Source organism: Diadema antillarum, unplaced genomic scaffold (assembly GCF_040938485.1).
Source record: "Diadema antillarum isolate AM-2024a unplaced genomic scaffold, OU_Dant_1.0 seq00001539_RagTag, whole genome shotgun sequence".
Lineage (NCBI taxonomy): Eukaryota > Metazoa > Echinodermata > Echinoidea > Diadematoida > Diadematidae > Diadema > Diadema antillarum.
Genome location: NW_027272270.1, coordinates 276,698 through 294,375, shown reverse-complemented (window position 1 = coordinate 294,375; position 17,678 = coordinate 276,698). Strand labels below are relative to the sequence as shown.

General features: G+C 38.4%; 1 pseudogene; it reads left to right on the top strand.

Annotated features, from left to right (window-relative positions):
• Positions 1 to 12,632, top strand: part of LOC139710523 (uncharacterized) — a 41,708-nt pseudogene extending 29,076 nt beyond the window's left edge.
• Positions 12,633 to 17,678: the final 5,046 nt, after the last annotated feature.

Below are 17,678 nucleotides of genomic sequence, written 5' to 3'. Positions count from 1 at the left end.
CATCCACTGGACCCCATGGAAGACCAGCTTTATAGTGTAGCTGAATATGGGCTATAAAGCTGTCTTCTCAGATGGGAAATGAACAAACAAACAAACAAACACCTACAAGAGAACTCGTGTGGAAACATGTTATTTTTTCCAAGTTGAAAAAGCAGACTTGAATCACAGTACTCTGTAAACACAATTCACAAATCATGCTAGACTGGTAATTCCCTTTAATAGGTGTTTTTCTCTGTTTCAACAGAACTTTGCTTTTTGTCTTTTCATGCCGTTCAAGTTGTTTTTGTCAGTCTAAGAGCAAACATCAATCACAATTATCCCAAACTCATTTCTTACATTACAATATTGGGCCATTGATGGTTGGAGGTGTTTGTACAATTAAGTTTTATGTGCAGTTTGAATGTTTTGACCTTTGCAAAAGTATTTAAGAAGTGAAGCTTTAGCTGTACCATATTTTTTAATTCTGCCGTGGTGTATTTATAAGAATGACATTTTCGTTTTTCACACAAAATTATTTTTATTTGAGCATGGTTCAAAGTATTCACTTGTAATCATAATGACCAGTAAGAAAACACCCAATCTATTTGTCTACAAATACCTTTCATGAACTCTCCATGAATAACTGTAAAAGCTATTATTTTTGCATTTTTTTGGCCAATATTATGAGGAGGACACATACATTTGCGCGAGATATTGTTTTTTCTTATTTGACACCAAGGCTATCATAAGTGCACTAATGCCTTTCCTTTCACAAATTTTCATGTGCTGTTGAATTCGCGGCCAAACAGCGATAAGCAAAATTTGCGAAAATTGAACTGTTGTGAAAATAACAGATTGTACAGTTAAACAGGATGTCCTGTATTCTTATAGATTGCAACAGAATAACACATCTGAAGTTTGTGATAATGTGTTGCCAACAGACTCATGTCCTGCCAACTCTCATGGCGACAGTCGGTCTAAGGTGGTTTTGCAGAAACAGATGCATTTCCTTCCTTGCAAAATGATTCTGATTTTAAAGGAAAATAACATGAATTGAATCAGAAACATTGTTTTTTGCCTTTTTGTCTAGAAAGTAGTGTAGTGTGTCACAATGTGCATATGATAATGATATTGAGGCTGTCAGGCCACAAATAAAGTCATAGCTTGAAGTTTTGAGGCAAGCACATGTAAATTACCAACTTTGATACTTGCATTTTACATGAAAAAAAAAAAAAACAAAGCAAAACAAAAAACAACAAAATATTAAAAAAAAAAACCAGACCAGTATGGATTTTTCCGTATCATCAGGAGCTCCCACTCTATAAGAATTACCAGCACTTCTAGCACACTGTGCACAGTCAGCTGTCATTACCAACAGATTGTTATGAAGTGCTGTATATCACACCCATGAACACCTTGAACCCTTGAACATGACAGTTGTCATGGTAACGACAAGAATCCAGCTTCCTGATTGGCTGTTGCTATGGGGAAGTTGCCATTTCAGCAGGAGTTGTTATCATATCAACTTTTATGAAATGGGACCCCGGAACTAGTAAAGTTGTGTACAAGTGTACGAGCTGAGAGCATACCTAGTGTGATTGTAGACAATAGATTTCCTAATCAGTTCGACCTCAATTATCCGGCCTCCTTTTATCCAGAAATCTGTATTATCCGACGCATTCACGCAGTGAAGGACTTTTTTTTTTTCATCTAAAAAATTGAGAAAAAACAGTGGCTTTAAACTCAATTAAAATTTCTACAAAACTCACAGATTTACCTACAAGATATACTTTATTTTTGTGAAGAAGGGACTACAATTTTGCGCAGGCTAGCATCTAGATTATACCGTCGTTGCGGGTACGCTACCTGCCTAGCTGCCAGTGCACTGGGACGGCAACTTGGACGACAGCTGTATACATTAACATTGTGTCTCCCATATCCGGATGAGCGCCGGTCCCGACATGGCCAGATAATCGAGGTTGAACTGTATATCATAATGACGTAAACCTGTTATGATAATTAGCTAGCGAGCTCACTTCTGACCTCTCACTTTCTACAGGGAGATTCTGAAACAGAACCAGGCTCTGAATCGCAAGATGAAGAAGAGACGTGGAAAGTCCCTCATTGCAGAATCCATTCTGACAAAAGTATGCCATATGCCTAGTGTGCTATTTTCCTTTTCGTTTCATCGATTCTGCATAATAATACCCATCAGTGAGGGCATAAGCATCAATTACCCACACAAGGTAATCTTTAGAATGGTCCTTACATGCCCAAGGTGATAGCCATGGGCATTTCGGACTGTTTGAAAGATACTTAGTATGGGTAATTATACTTATGCCCAAGTGAAATGATGTGTATTATTTGCTTTTTATGATGAGAGCAGATCCTTGTCGTTTGATAAATCATCCACTTTGTGAGTGAATAAAAAGATGAAATCTTGTCCATTAACCATAATGATATAAAAATGCCATTGAGTGGTCATTGAATACTAATGACTGGTCATGAGCAAAATTAATCAATCATATGATTAGGATCTGCTCCATCATTTTAAAACAAGTATATATCTATTCATTTACATATCTGTATATCTATTTTGCTTATATTTAACTTATTTTTATATATTCATTTATGTATAGATATATATATATTTATATACCGGTACATTTTAATATCTCTACTTAACATGATTCATTTTTATATCTTATCTTTGTGATTATTTTTACATCTTTATCTATGTGTGTGCAAGAATTGTAATTGAGATTCAGATAACAGTAAATTATAATGTGTTATCAATGTAGATATTTGATCCTTATCACCGTGAGAGACTTGATAAGATCTATGAATTTCTTATATCACTTTTGTTACTCTCTCCAGAGTTTAAGCTTTCCAGTGATACATATTATTCATGGTATCCCACATTGTTTGTTTGTTTACTTTGATCATTTCCACATTTTTTTCCTAAAAAAACAAAAACAAACCATCAGCACAAATACAGCAAATTGTCAAACACTCATCAATAACTTTTTTCTGTGTCGTAGCAGGATCCAAACTCCACGCCGACGTTCTTTAACGCCGTGCTGCAGATTGCCAGGACGCAGCGCATCACGGCAACCATCCTCAAGGGCTCCTTCAGCATCAGCAAGGATGAAGACGACACCAAGTTTGTCTACTTCTCCTCCAGTGACATCTCCACGGATGAGGAGAGTGAGGTCCCAATCAAGAAACGAAAGCGGCCACGGTTCATCAAGAAGAGGGGCATGCTTAAAGGTCAGGCTTGATGCGAGGCTTACACCAGGTTTTTTTTTACTACATGTAACACATTTCATGACTTTCAAAGTACCAAGGTAACTATTATATAGAAAAGCTATGAGATTTGTGTGGCCATGAGACATTATGAAAAAGCTTTATCTCTGCAACAAATACTTCAGAAATAATATAAACTCCATTCTGCTCTCAGTTGTGGTTTTGAAGATCCAAGAAAACAAGTTAATTTGACCCCCCCCCCCCAAATACCTGCCAAGTTCACATTTGGAATTACCCCATCATGCCACTTTCATTGCAGTAAGAAGTGGAAGCTTAGTTGGATGTGAATTTGTTTTAGATTATTTGAAACAGCCACTATTAATATGATTACTTAACTACTTTCATATTGTCTATTTTTGGTATTTGTGTTTTAAGTCATTGAGTGCCTTGCAACTTTGGGATGTTTGTCATCTCTGTGCATTTCGCTCTGCTGCGTAACTATTGCACTATGTAGCATGGAAAAGAAAAGGAGTGAATACATTGGAGAAAGCTCAATGAAGGAATGAATTTAAATGGAAATGTAGGAATGAATGAATGGATGACTGAAAAATGGACCAGCCAATCAGAAATTCATAGAAATATATCAAAAATTTTCACCAATACAATAATAGTGTTAGACCAACATGAACTTTGCTTTTGTATTTTACCATGAAAAATAAAGGTCATCATAAATTCTGTTTATTTTTCTGAGAATCGTTGGATACATGTGGTATTTTCCAGTAGTATTAAAATTGAGTTTGAATTATTTATTTTGACGCACCTGTCCACTTCAGCCAGGAAATATTTGTGAAAATAAAACCTGAGAAATTAAAGGGCACACTAACAAAGTAAAACATTTTACATTGTGTGTTACAGTAAAACAATGAAAGGAATATGTAGGCCTATATGAAAACAACATAAAACACTTTGTCTAGTTGCATTTCATACGTAAAACGATTTAGTACAAGAACATGAAAAGTGTACATACAAATGAAAGTTGAATACATACACATACCGTAACAGGCATGCACACAAAGGCAAGAGCACTGTAAAACGAGGAATGTTCGCGTGCATTTTAGTTTCCCGAATTTTGCGAGCGCCAGCATTCGCGATATTAAAATGCATGCGAGTTCTTACCTATACTCAATATGCATTGGATGCCAGTGGCAATTCGCAAACATTTCATGCTGCGAGAAAGGCCGTCGGCTCCAATTCGCAAAATTTTCATGCTGCGAATATATCGTGCTTTACAGTAGATTTGACAGAAAGAAAAGCTGACCAAAAAAAATTACAGTTCAACAAATAAAGTCACTGTGATTGGATCAACCCATAAATAGCCATGACAGAAAGCTTGATGAGTTCTAGTGTTCATATTACTCTTACATTGTGATTTCCTATGACTGAAGAGATGTGACATTATTACACCAGCACTAATATCTAGCTTCAGATAAATAACAGAAAATGTTACCATCATTTTCAAAGAAATCTCTTGTATACCTCGCGGGTTTGAATGTGATTTGTGTTTGAGTCAACCAGTCTGTGTATGTATCAAGACATGCAGTACAAATCATGAAGTGCTTTGTTTCCTCTGTAACGACCAGATGCCCTCAAAATCAGTCGCAGCCAGGGAGGCAGTTCATCGATGGAGGGCCGTTCCGACAGTGACTGCCCAGAGTCCATGTCAGTTGAAGTGCACCCACGCCCGGAAAATCAGCCCTCCTCACCATCTCCGGGAGTTACCCCAAACATTCCCCGAGAGGGCGGGGATACGGGCCTACCCCTCGCCCTCCCTATCTTGGACCAGGCCCTGCCCTCACCAGGCCTCTCCTCTGCCAACGAGCCGGATGAGGACCAGGAGGCCCGGGACAGCGGGGTGGACGTCCCACTGGACGGCAGTGCAGGCGCCCTCAACGAGGAGGCCAACGAAGCAGGGGGAATGTCGGTGGCCCCAGAAAATATGGAGACTGCCTGGACAAAGGCTACAGAAGAGGTGAGTGTGACAAAATGTGGAGGCAGAAAATATGGGTACAACGTCCTCCTCAGTTTTGCCTGGCAAGTATCACAACACTTGTGTGGATGGCTGGTAGGTATGTTGAAAGTCTTATGACTGGAGTTTTCACAGTGGGGAAATTTCAACATAAGACTTGGTTGATGATATGTATGTATGTATGTCTCCTGTTTACAGGTGTGCAGAAATGTGCAAGAATATGAAGGGAAATGAATAAGATTGAACCGACTAAAAAAAGAAAGTTGAAAGTGGTATAGGTATAGTGGTTTGGCCAGTAGAGATCACTGATATAAAGTGGCAATCTGGCAACAAGGGTATGACCACTAGCTCTCTTGATATGCTTTTGTTGACCATATGCAGGAAACATGTGCCCATATGTGTTAATGTACATGTACTCATTTAGGACAGATAAAAAGATATTCAAAAAAATGTTCAAAAATATGACCAATTTGCTCTGACATAAACAGGCAATCCTATAATGTCTCTGACCACGCAGATTGTGCCAGTGAGGAGCGAACCGCAGATCGAAATCATTGCACCACAGACGCCAGACACCCAGGAGGGCAAGGAAGAATCGGAGGAAAGAGGGGAAGCTGGCACCACGCCCGATCAGCATCACCCAGACCAACCATCGTTGCCGGGGAAGGGGGACGTCTGGACGACGCCCAGGCCCAAGCCTCAGGAGGCGAGATGGGAACTCCAGAGCGACGTGTGCCGGGTGAAGATCGAGCATTCCAGCGACGAGCGCGAAGGTGCCTCATCAGCCTCAGCAAGGACCAAGAAGGAGGAGGAAGAGGAAGAGAAGAAGATGGAGAAGGAGGAGGGGGATGTGAAGGCAGGGACTAAAGATGAGATCATCGACATGGATGTGGAAGACTGTGAGGATGAAGACAAACTGGAGAAAGGTATGACAGACTGTGTTGCATTCTATCAGTCAATCAAACTCTGCAATATAATTTCACTCATGGAGTGTGTTTTATACCTGTGAGATATCCAGACCATGGAGCTACTAAATAATATTCATACTAGCCCCATGCCCAGACTTATATGTACACCATTTCCAAATTTCTTGTTCACAACTTCTTTAACTGACTTATAAATCACAGTAGGATGTCTAGTCAATTAAGGACAAGATGATTGCTTCCCAACTGACAACACCACTACACACTGTTTTTTTATTCAGTTCCCCATCAAGAAGAAAACACATTTTCTTTTCAAGTATATGGCAATTAACTCTTTATGTGCCATGGTGAAAACCCCCTGTGTGCCACGTTATTCTGAGACACGAAGGTAGTCATGCTTTGAGAAAGAATTCTGTTTTTCCAATTTGTATATCTTCTACAAATTTCTGTTAAGCTGGACATTATATTGAGCAAAGTTAAAGAGGAATGCCAAACTTTGTTTCCATTTACAATGTATCACAATTCTATTTTGAATTTTTCTTTTGAAGTACCAATTGCTACATTACTGTAAAGGCATGACTTTTGCACATAAAATAGTGACAGAAACTTAGAATGTACACACAAATCTAGTTGGGAACTCCGATTGATAGTCAATCACCACATAGAATGCAAGCCGTATGTGAGAGGAACAAAAGCACGAGAAACGCTTTGATTGTACCGCGGGATTAGCGATTTATCGATCGGTTTTGGCGGCTTTGTTTGTTGAGCAGAATATGCGAAGTTGGCACGCCGTCGACTGAGCCGGACGTGCGAACGTGGCACATAAAGAGTTAAAACTACCTTAAGACTACCAACCTCATCTCAAAATATTCTTAATGGTTGAGGATATATACAGCTTTCCATTAAGTTGGACAGAATAGTAAGTTACTGTTTTGGTGCAAAGTACATTATCTACATCATAATTACATCCAGAGAACCCAAGACACTTGATATTCCGACTTGTGGAACCTTAATGCTTCAAAGTACAGGAAGTGTCAGCTTTCTTTTCAGTTGTGGTTCTTTGTTGTTTCCTGTTTGCTAAGTGTGTTAAGAGTGCTCTTAAAATCTGACACCAACACAAAAGGAGGAAATATGTCATTGTAGAAACATTATTTGCTGGTTGTATGTTCCACAGACATAGTTTCAAGTTGAAAGGCAGCAACCATAGTGTTCATCTCGACATCTCAGATGTTTATGGAAAAAGATATCTAGCAAGTCACTCTGAAGACCAAATTCGTCACAGCTATAGATAGAACAGAAGAAAAGGAACCCATTTTGGCACTGTTATATTCATTTCCCCAGTTACAGGATATACAGTAGACTCTTGATAAAGCAAACTGTGGTATTGAAATGTAGTACATATTGACATTTTATTGTATCAGGATTGCGAGAGCATTAGAATACACAGAAATTGTGATTTTTTTGACCAGTAATTAGTGTTATGATGAGATGCTCCCTTATCACTCTGCTTTTACCGAGAATCTATATGTGTCTCATCACTGCAGATTTAAGAGTTTCTATTATTGTGATATCTCATTTGATTGGAAGGGTCTGTATCAATATATAGCCATTATTTCCATTGTCAATGTCAAAATTATCATCGGTCTTGTCTTTTTTCTTTGCTTGGGCAAAAATGCTTATGTACCATTTACTCAACTCATGTTCAATCCCTCATTGTGTGGACTTTATTCATGATACCACTTCATCATAGGGTCTGTTTGCTTTTATTTTCCCAAACATGAAGTTGAGGCAGGGGAGTCAGCCGCTGACCCCCAGCCTGAAGAGAGAACGTCCAGTGCAGCGTCCAAGCGGACGGCTAAGCGGTCATCGAGCCAGAGCAGCCAGCACAAGGCCGTGAAGCCGAAGGAGAAATATGACCCGAGGACCGTATATGCCCAAACTGCCCCAAAAGAAAGGTACTTTTCCTCATTAGAAGTGTTAAGTTGTTTTATATCTGCACATAGCCTACTTCCATTGCGTTAATACTAGGCTCATGCATATACAGACCGAAAAAGCATAAGAAAACTAGAAATGTCGCTACGGCGACTGATGCCTCCGCCATAATGCATGATTCTCCCCTAGGTGTATAGTACAATGTCTTCAAAATGTGTGATGACACTTTCACATAACTGGCAAAATATCGAAATAACAGGTTTGTCAGAAATATCTTGAATGTTCACTTTCCACGAACTGGGTTTGCTATAGTCGTCTATTAAAGAGTGCAGGTTACACATATTTGGGGAATTGAAAATTTTTACTCGACTTCTGACCGACCTTATTATAAGTTTATGCATTGAGTATAATTTTCAAGGTATGAAGAAAGAGTTTAATTACAGTACAAAATATATATATTTTTTCATTTAAACCTGACCTTTGACCCTTAACCTTTGACCTTTGACCTTCTGGCTGGAAATTTTCAAGAGAATCTCCATTAAGTAATACATGTGCATACATCTAAATTTTAAAACTAATAATGCAATCATTGCATATACTAGTATATGAGGGAAATAGTAACATTTTGAGGAGTTGACCTTGACCTTTGACCTCCTGACTATTGACCTATGACCCCTAAATTCCCTAGATAATCCCTGCCAGTCAGTACATGCATATGTACCAAGTTCCATGAAGATACATTGAACCATTTGCGAGAAAAGTGATATTGCAACATTTTCACCTAACCTTTGACCTTTTGACCTTTGACCTTATGACATGAAACTCTCTGGAGAATCTTTACGCAGTAGTACATGTCTACACTAAGTTTCACGAAAATAACTGCGGGCATTGCATAGATATGGGAGAAATAGCAACATTTTTAGCATTTGACCTTGACCTTTTGACCTTTGACCTCTTGTCAATGTCACTAGAATCTACTCAACTAATTGTTCCATCATACATCATCCTTGGACCAAGTTTGGTGAAAGCTGCTTCATCCAGTTTTGAGTTATCACGTAAACAGATAAATTTCAGGATTTGACCATGATCTTTGACCTTTGACCTCTGTCCGATTTCACTGAAAAACTAATTAAGTAATTGTCCCATCATACATCATCCTCCAACAAAGTTTGGTGAAATTTGCTCCATACAGTCTTGAGTTATCGCGTAAACGGATATAATTTCATGATTTGACCTTGACCTTTGACCTTTAGCCGATTTCACCCAAAATCTAATCAAATCATTGCCCCATCATACTTCATACTTGGACCGAGTCTGGCAAAATTCCAGTAAATATTACTCAAGTTATCGCGTAAACGAAAGCGGACGGACGTACGTACGGACGTACGGACGGACGGACAACCCGAAAACATAATGCCTCCGGCACCACTTCGTGGCGGAGGCATAAAAAATTGTGATCTAAGTTGTGCACTAGTTCATGAAGTAAAATTGTGACAGGCACTGGTTTATATTGAAAGCCAAACTGTGTATGAGTCAATCTTGTGATGTTAATTATGGGTTGTAAAAAATATATATGATCTGGCACATCATTCATGCACACTTCACACTGTAAATAATTGTGACTTTTCAGAAAGAAAAGCGCAACTCTTTCAGAAACTAAAATAAAACTATTTAGAAACATTGCACTTGTAGTTACGCATGGATGCCAATTTGAATCTCACTGATAGTTTTTAGCGTCGCAATCCAAATCGCCACCCAAATAATTGGGACTATTAAAATTGTTGACTGTGTGAAAGGGCTTTATGCAGACCTCCCAACCATACTGAATTTGGAGGAAAGAATCTGATTTTTGACCATTCTCATCAGACAAATCATTACTCTACTACACCTACTTTGCCCTAATTCTAACTTTCCTGGGATGATGTTCCAGCTTTACTGTCACCTATTGCCACTCACATGGCAAATCCATTCAGCTCTTCCAGTCAGACATGAATTTGTACACTTGTCTGAGGATGGTAGTAGGGAGGGCACTGGTGTCACAGGCAGCTAAAGCTTGAACCCTGGATCCGCCCACTTGACCGAAGCGCACTGCGCCTCAACACTGTCACCCATGTACATTGGTTTTTGTTGTTGTTATTTTTGCTGTTTTAATGTTTCTCTCTTGTCAAGAAATTGAAATTTTGTTGCTTTATCTTCTCTTAGCCCTGCTGTACTCAAATCAGAGTATCGTTCATAATGCTTTAATAGCTAGGCATGGTGCGTGAAAGACATAATATGTGCATGAATGGCCTCATATCCTCCTTGCAAACAGCTTGCCAGACATTTTATGTCGATCACTACTGTCATTTAATACAAGTAGTTGTCTTGAGTCACAGCTAGACTAAACCATAAGCCTGACCTACACACCCCTTCTCTCAATCTTTCTGTCTTTCTTTCCTTCTCTTGCTCTCTCTCTCCTCCTCCCCCTCTCTAACTATCTTTCACACCACTTTCCAATCCTGCCTTTGAGATGGGGGGAAGGGGGGGGGGGGCATTCACCCCTTTACCCAGCTTTATTCAATGATTGGCAGCATGCTGGGATGCTTTGTATACCTATTGGCACAGGTGTCTGTACCCTAATTGTCAATGAATAGAGATTGCCTAATCCCCCTAATCCCCCTAATCCCTATTGTGTGACCCCCAGCCTTCCTGTTGGACTTGGAAACCTGGCTACATGGAAAAGGCTTTCTACTAGACTCACTTCTAAGAGCTAAAAAAATACAAACAAAAACAAAACAGCAGGGGCTGATCCAGGAATTCAGTAAAGGGGAGGCGCCTTTACAAAATTAAGGGGGGGGGGGACCGCACTTGCCCCCCCCCCCCCCATTTTTTCTTTTAATTTCTTAGGTTTTAACAAAAAATAAAGAAGGGGTGCGCACCCGGTACACCCCTCTCTGGATCCACCACTGAAACAGTATGTAAAAAAAAGGTTTTGATATATGTAATGCACATGGAATTATCGCTCAATTGATGTTAATTGATCTGCATCTTAATTCTTCCTCTGATAATCCTGTATAAACTGTGACTTTGACCTGTTATCAAAGAATCTTTGCATCCATGTCTTATCTAAAAAAATTAAGATTCATGCAACTGACTGACAAATTGCCCTACATTGACGTAAATAAACACTGAATTGATACGAGTACGTACACCCATGATTTTTTTTATCATGGCTACTACTAAAATATTGATCAATTCAGTGCTTTTTTACGTCGATGAAGGGCAATTTGTCACTCAGTTGCATAAAAAAACCTCTCGACGGAAGAATTTCATGAATTTGAATAATCTAAGATTCCATGGAATCAGATGCCATCTTCACCAAAAGTTGTCATATAGGCTTCCAGGTCCGAGTAGCAAATATGCCACTAACCCCCTAATCAAACATATGAAATAGTACCATTAAGTCATGAGTTGTGACTCGCATTCTTCACTGTTTACAGTAAAGTTGTGAGAAGATACCAAGCGTTGTACTGATACACTAAATATGAAAAAGGAAGAAATAGATTCACAGATAACAAGAGGAAAAGGCTAGAGATCAAGGACCATGAAGATGGTCAATGAAGATAAAGGGAAGTTTGATATCTAATCACTCCCTGATGGATATGACGTCTGTGCCTTAAAGTGTATGTGGTAAAGTTTTGGTTGAGATGGGGCATTCAGATTTTAACTTTTTGTATGATATTTAGAAACAACTCACAAAATATTTAAGAGCATACAATTAAGAGGTATTCAAAGTGTATTTGATGAAAATTGTTTTTGAAATAGCTGAGATATCCCCAAACAAAGTAAGACAAAGTGGTCCTTTAAATAGCTAATACAAGGTGGGTCCCACCTGCTATTAGGACTTCTTTCTTTCTGGATATCTCAGTCATTTCAAAACCTATTTTCATCTAGTAAACATTGATTTCCTCTTAGAATTGTATGCTCTTATATATTTCCTGAGAGGTTTCTCATTATCTCAAAAAAAGGTTGGAAACCTGAAGCCCCATCTCAACAAAACCTATACCATCCCTTCAAAGAAAAATAAAATTTAAATCAAGTCATAGTACTATTCAGACAAAGTACTTCTATTGGAGAGATTTTCCTCTTAATTGCTTTGATGTTATTTATGTTCTCTAAATGCTTGTTTCCCTTGTCAAAGGCACTCCAAGAGTAAATCGGCTGGAAAGGGTGGGCGGACGAAGAAGAACAGTCACGGAGAAAAACAGAAGAAGGAATGACAGTACAACAACAAGGCAAATTGATTTTGTGTGTGTAGGATCTTTATAAAGTGTTTTAATGGTCCAACTCATTGAGTTTTGCAAGTTTGAGACATAGAGATATGCAAGAAAATCATGTATTCAATTCTGGCAGGTGTATTCTCATTCTGATTGAACTTTTAATAGGCAAAGGGCAAAAAGTCTGGAATTCATGAGTAGTTGAATTTTTCTCACAGTTTGTGCACTTTTCTTGATTAGAACTCTGTGATAAAATACATGCTTGATGTAAATGAGGCAGACATTTCCAGTAGCACTTGTGATGGTTTTGCATTTAACCAGTATGAGCTGACCCTTTAAATCCTCACTGTAGGCAATTTCATGATATTGGGGGGGGGGGGGGGGGTCAATTTCTTTCTGGTCTTGAGCAGCTTTAATAAATGCAGCCACTCCCATTAAATCTCTCTCAAGTGGAAGATGTGGAATGAAATTCAGTGTTGCCAATTTGATGATTAATTAGATGCTGAGTTTTATAGCAAAATTCCCCATGGACTTCACAAGTTGAGTGCCATTTGCAGACTGAGTATTATAAGAATTGCACCAAGACTGCAAAGAGGTGTGCTAATATTATATTGATTATGTAAAAGACACAAATGAAAGAAAACAAGCATTGAAACAAAAATGAAAAAAAAGTCTAGAAAGACAGACACATCTGTTTTTGTTTTTGTTTTGTTTTGTTTTGTTTTGTTTTGTTTTGTTTTTTTTTTTTGGGGGGGGGGGTCAAAGCTACTTGCTGCATGAAAGACACTGTTGTAGAATTATGACTCAATAGTTGCAGGTTAAACTTGTGAGTAGGTAAAGAAAATTTACTACCTTGTAGAGCTTGTATATTAATATTATTACTGTAAAGGAACTTCTACCTTGAAAAGCTTGTGTATTTCATGTTTTGTGTGAATGATGTTGGATGTGCAATATTGAAAGTGCTTTATCATGTACACAGTTTGTTCATTTGTAACCACTGGATTTGAAACCACATTTATGTACATTATCAGGTATTTTCTTGTCATTGTAAGGGACAATTTCTTGAGTGGTCATTTAATAGGCCTATGTGATTCACTTTGAATGTTTCAACTGCCTGTTTCAGTTTTGGTACCAAATTAGCATACTTCTAGAGATAACTTGATCTAGTGGATAAATGTTAAACACCCTTGTGTTATTAAGTGATTTGCCATAATGAAACATAAACACATGGCTTAATTCCCTGAGACAGCATTTACTCTTAAAACATCTACTACGACAAATAATTTTATGGGACTGTGTAGCATTAGATTATTTTTGATGAACCAAATGTGACATTTTAGTAATTCAATATTTTGTTTGTGAACATTTCGATTTAGAAGCAGTTTTAGTTAAAAACATGTTCCTTCATATCTCTGCAGTTCAGTCTCTCTGAGACCACTTGTGATACACCAGTAACAAATATGTTTCTGGATGTATTTTCTGAGGACTGTGCATACATGTGGGTTCACACTTGGGCATCAGATATCACGCAACCTTGCATTAATGTGTGACTTTGCATTCACTACCAAAGCAATTAGATGTCATCGAAAGAGATTATTATTTTTTCTTTTTTGTTTAGGCCAGAATTTTAAAGCTGTGATTCTAAGCTTAAAACTGAAGTGGGCCCCTGCAATTTAGCACAATGGCACACTCCTAACTAACTGAAATGACTGATAGAAAACTCAAACTCCTGGAATTTTGCATCATTTTTTTTCTTTCTTTTTTTTTTTTTTTTTTTTTTTGAGGGGGGGGGCAATTTTGAAAAGGGATCAGTCCATGAAGTGCAATGACCCAGGGATCTATAATTCCATGGCAACCACAATATAGGAAGTACAGTGTATTTGATTATCTTGAAACTCGCCATACTCACGTACTACATTCTATTCATATTAGTTTCAAAGTAGAGCCTAAGTGCTATTACTGAAGGTTTTGAAAGTTCTATAGGGTTTATATGGGTTTACGTATAGGGTTTTTATGTTCCCAGTACCTCAAGAATGGACAATGGAGAAAAACAATGTCAGAAAGAAGGCATTCTCCAGCAAATATCAACGTTGTTGGCCAAAAATCAGAGGGAGACATGTGTTTTGAGGCTTTCTTGGAAAATCAACCATTCAAACTCATCATGGTTGATATGATGCCAGGTCTCATATGGTCTTTAAACTAGATTTGGATGAATACCAACATGGCCTAATCCTGATGTCACTCTTTCTCCCTGATATTTCATCCCATTAAGTAAATTCGTTAGAAGGCAAGTATGAATTTGTTTACTGAAAAGATATATATCCATGATATGGTATGTTTCACAAACATTTCCTTGGAGGACAAAGACAGGTAGACCCACAAAACATCTACTCTGTGTCACACATGCACACCCGAGTCTGAAAATGAGGCCTGTAAAATTTGATGATGTGTGACATGCTCTCGGAACCTAACCTATTGCCTCTAGTGTACAGCAACAGAGATGATACAAGGCATGGTTGTATGGTTCCACGAACCCAAGGGGTAATGCAGCTATATGCAGCTGAGAATAGTTAGGTGGATCCTCTTTTCATATGTCAATATTGAATCTCCATGCAAACACTTGGCACAATATCTCCCCATTTGTTGACATGGAGGTCTCTTTCTTATACATCTAGTGTTAATTTCCATGTGGCTCCGATACAAAAGCTATGAGCCACACAACACATCAGTATTTCACAGAGAAAACCCACAATGATTTTATCCTACAACATAAGATGGATGTCAAAGAACAACACATAATATGGATGGCTGTACTATGTCATGAATAATATATCCTATATTGAGGCAAACTCAGATTTAAATGCATTTGGAGGAAGAGATATCTAGCCACATACTTTAGAGGGAAGGTATTGTTTTGAAGAATCCAGGCAATTATAGAATCATAAATGGCAAAGTGTGAAACTTATGTGATTGGGGGATTGTCATTGTTGGAACCTGTGTTGAGGGTATCAAAGTTTACTGTACAGAGAGAACTCCTCAGATAGTTTGGCACTAGGCTTGCTGTGTGTCAGTCTTTTGTTATAATTGACAATGAAAGAGACCTCAACGTGCTGTTACCATGGCTACCAAGGTCAGGTGGAGCAAAGTTTGCCCAGTCATTGTGTGTGATTGTGTGTGATGGTATATGTCTAGGTGTGTGTGCTTGTATGTGTTTGTGTGTGTGCTTTTGTGGGTGTGTTTCCCACATTTTTCCATGTGAAGAAGTTGTAGCTTGCACTGATATTAGTGATTCCCCTCACTCAGTGACTATCTCTTAAATCAGTTAATACAGCAATTTTGTTATGCTTGTGTGTGTGTGTGTGTTTGTGTGTGCCTTGTTTCAATGCTATTACTTGAGAGTACAGTGTACGAACAGTACTGGATACTGGGAGATGGTTGATCACCTCGTGAAGACTAAAACCACCATCCCACCCTCATGGTCTGGACAGCAGCTAGAGTGGAATGGAGGGCTATCAAGACTTCTCCTTACCCAGGAAGTACCGTGGCTCAAGAACTTTCACTTTCAATGTCAGTATGTCACATCTCAATTTTACAGACCAGACCACAACAGAAAAAAAAAAGAAAAAAAAAAAAGGAAAGGATGGGTGTGTGTACACAATGATAGCAGAAATGCAATGTTCCTGTTTACAGTTTAAGAAGAGCAAGCAACCAGTAAACTTGCATGATGATTGCATGATGGGTGTCGGCCTGTGTTTACTGTATGTGCAGAGCTGGGTATCGGTATGGATGTTGGGGATCTGAAACCCACTGTGTTTTACGAAATCTTGTGCTATAATTATACTGTCAGTGTGTGAAGAAAGGGGTTGATATTGGATGCCAAAGTGAACGAGTGGAATCAGTTCCATAGTGGAATTAACCCGTTCCATACTGAATACCAGATTTCCCATAGACTTAATACACAGGCCACCAGGTTCCCGTATGGAAGAGGTTAATGGAAGAATGCACACAAATGAACAAAGGTCACGTGCTGGCAAGAGTAATCTCATGGTAACAATTATTGATGTGACGTTACAAAGGTTTATTTATGTGTTTTCTGTAGTGCAATCTTAAGACATTTTCTAATGGTGCAACTTAAAGAAAAGTTATACTGAATCAAAAATTTCATGATCTGTACAAGCTATATATTTATTCTTGATAGTGCAATAAATGCTATAGCTGGCTATTAGTTTAAAAAAAAGTGACTGATATCCGAGTTGTTAATGTACATGTATATTTGGTATGTCATTACATATTTGTGTGTACCTACATACAAATGTATGTGTGTGTGTGTCTGTGTCTGTGTGTATTTTTGTTTTAAATCACATCTTCTTGTCTAATATTCTAGACATGAATATAACCCTAGGTTGTTCCAAAGGGTCCACAAGGATTGCAAACAGCTTCACTAATTTGTCAATCTACCAGTAATTTTCTGTGGATTCAAATAATTGTGCATGTTTTAAACAACCTCCATTTCCAAAGAACCCTTTCTCATCAACTGCTGTCTAAACCTGGATGTATTAGGCAGGGTCCTGCCATGGTGGTGACATAGTCTTCACTTAACCCGTTGTAGACAAGTCCCGAGAATCGCGGGCAAGTGTCTATGGGAAATGCATGTTATAGCAAAATGAGTCCGTCCTCAACAGGTTAAAATGACTAACACCTCAACAGGTGGCAGCAGGAAGGGAATTTTCAAAATGTGGAGGTGGAACATACAATACAGCAGTGCTGAATTATTATCATGCATCCACTGAATGAGCGATAAAGGGTGAAATCACAGGAAATGATGACTCTTGTGTTGTCTGGGATGTTTTGTAGTCGCCTCTCATTCCCTGAAACAGATTCTAAAATCTCTATGTATGGTACATCAAGCGGGGCCCAATTCCAGTCCCCCCTCCCCTCCACCCCCGCCCCGAGTCAAGAAGTTAGATCTAGGCACATGAAATTTTTGAATAAAGTTTCACAAAGATTTTGTTGTACAGAAACAAACATCCAACTTTACAAGCACATAAAGTGTTCTAGTCACAAATCATTTATTCTGAAAGGTATTTATGATGCATGGTGCCAAATACACAGTGTTAATATCAATGTGATAATAATATGTGAATGTATTATTTGCAATATGAGCATACGGTGCTTTTGGGAGTAACTGCTATTGCATATAGTATATGAATCACATTGTGAAAGAAACAATCTTTCTTATCACAATCACATGTGTATTACACTTAAACATTTACGAAATTGTACAATCCTTACTCAAGCCTTATTGAAATTGAAATC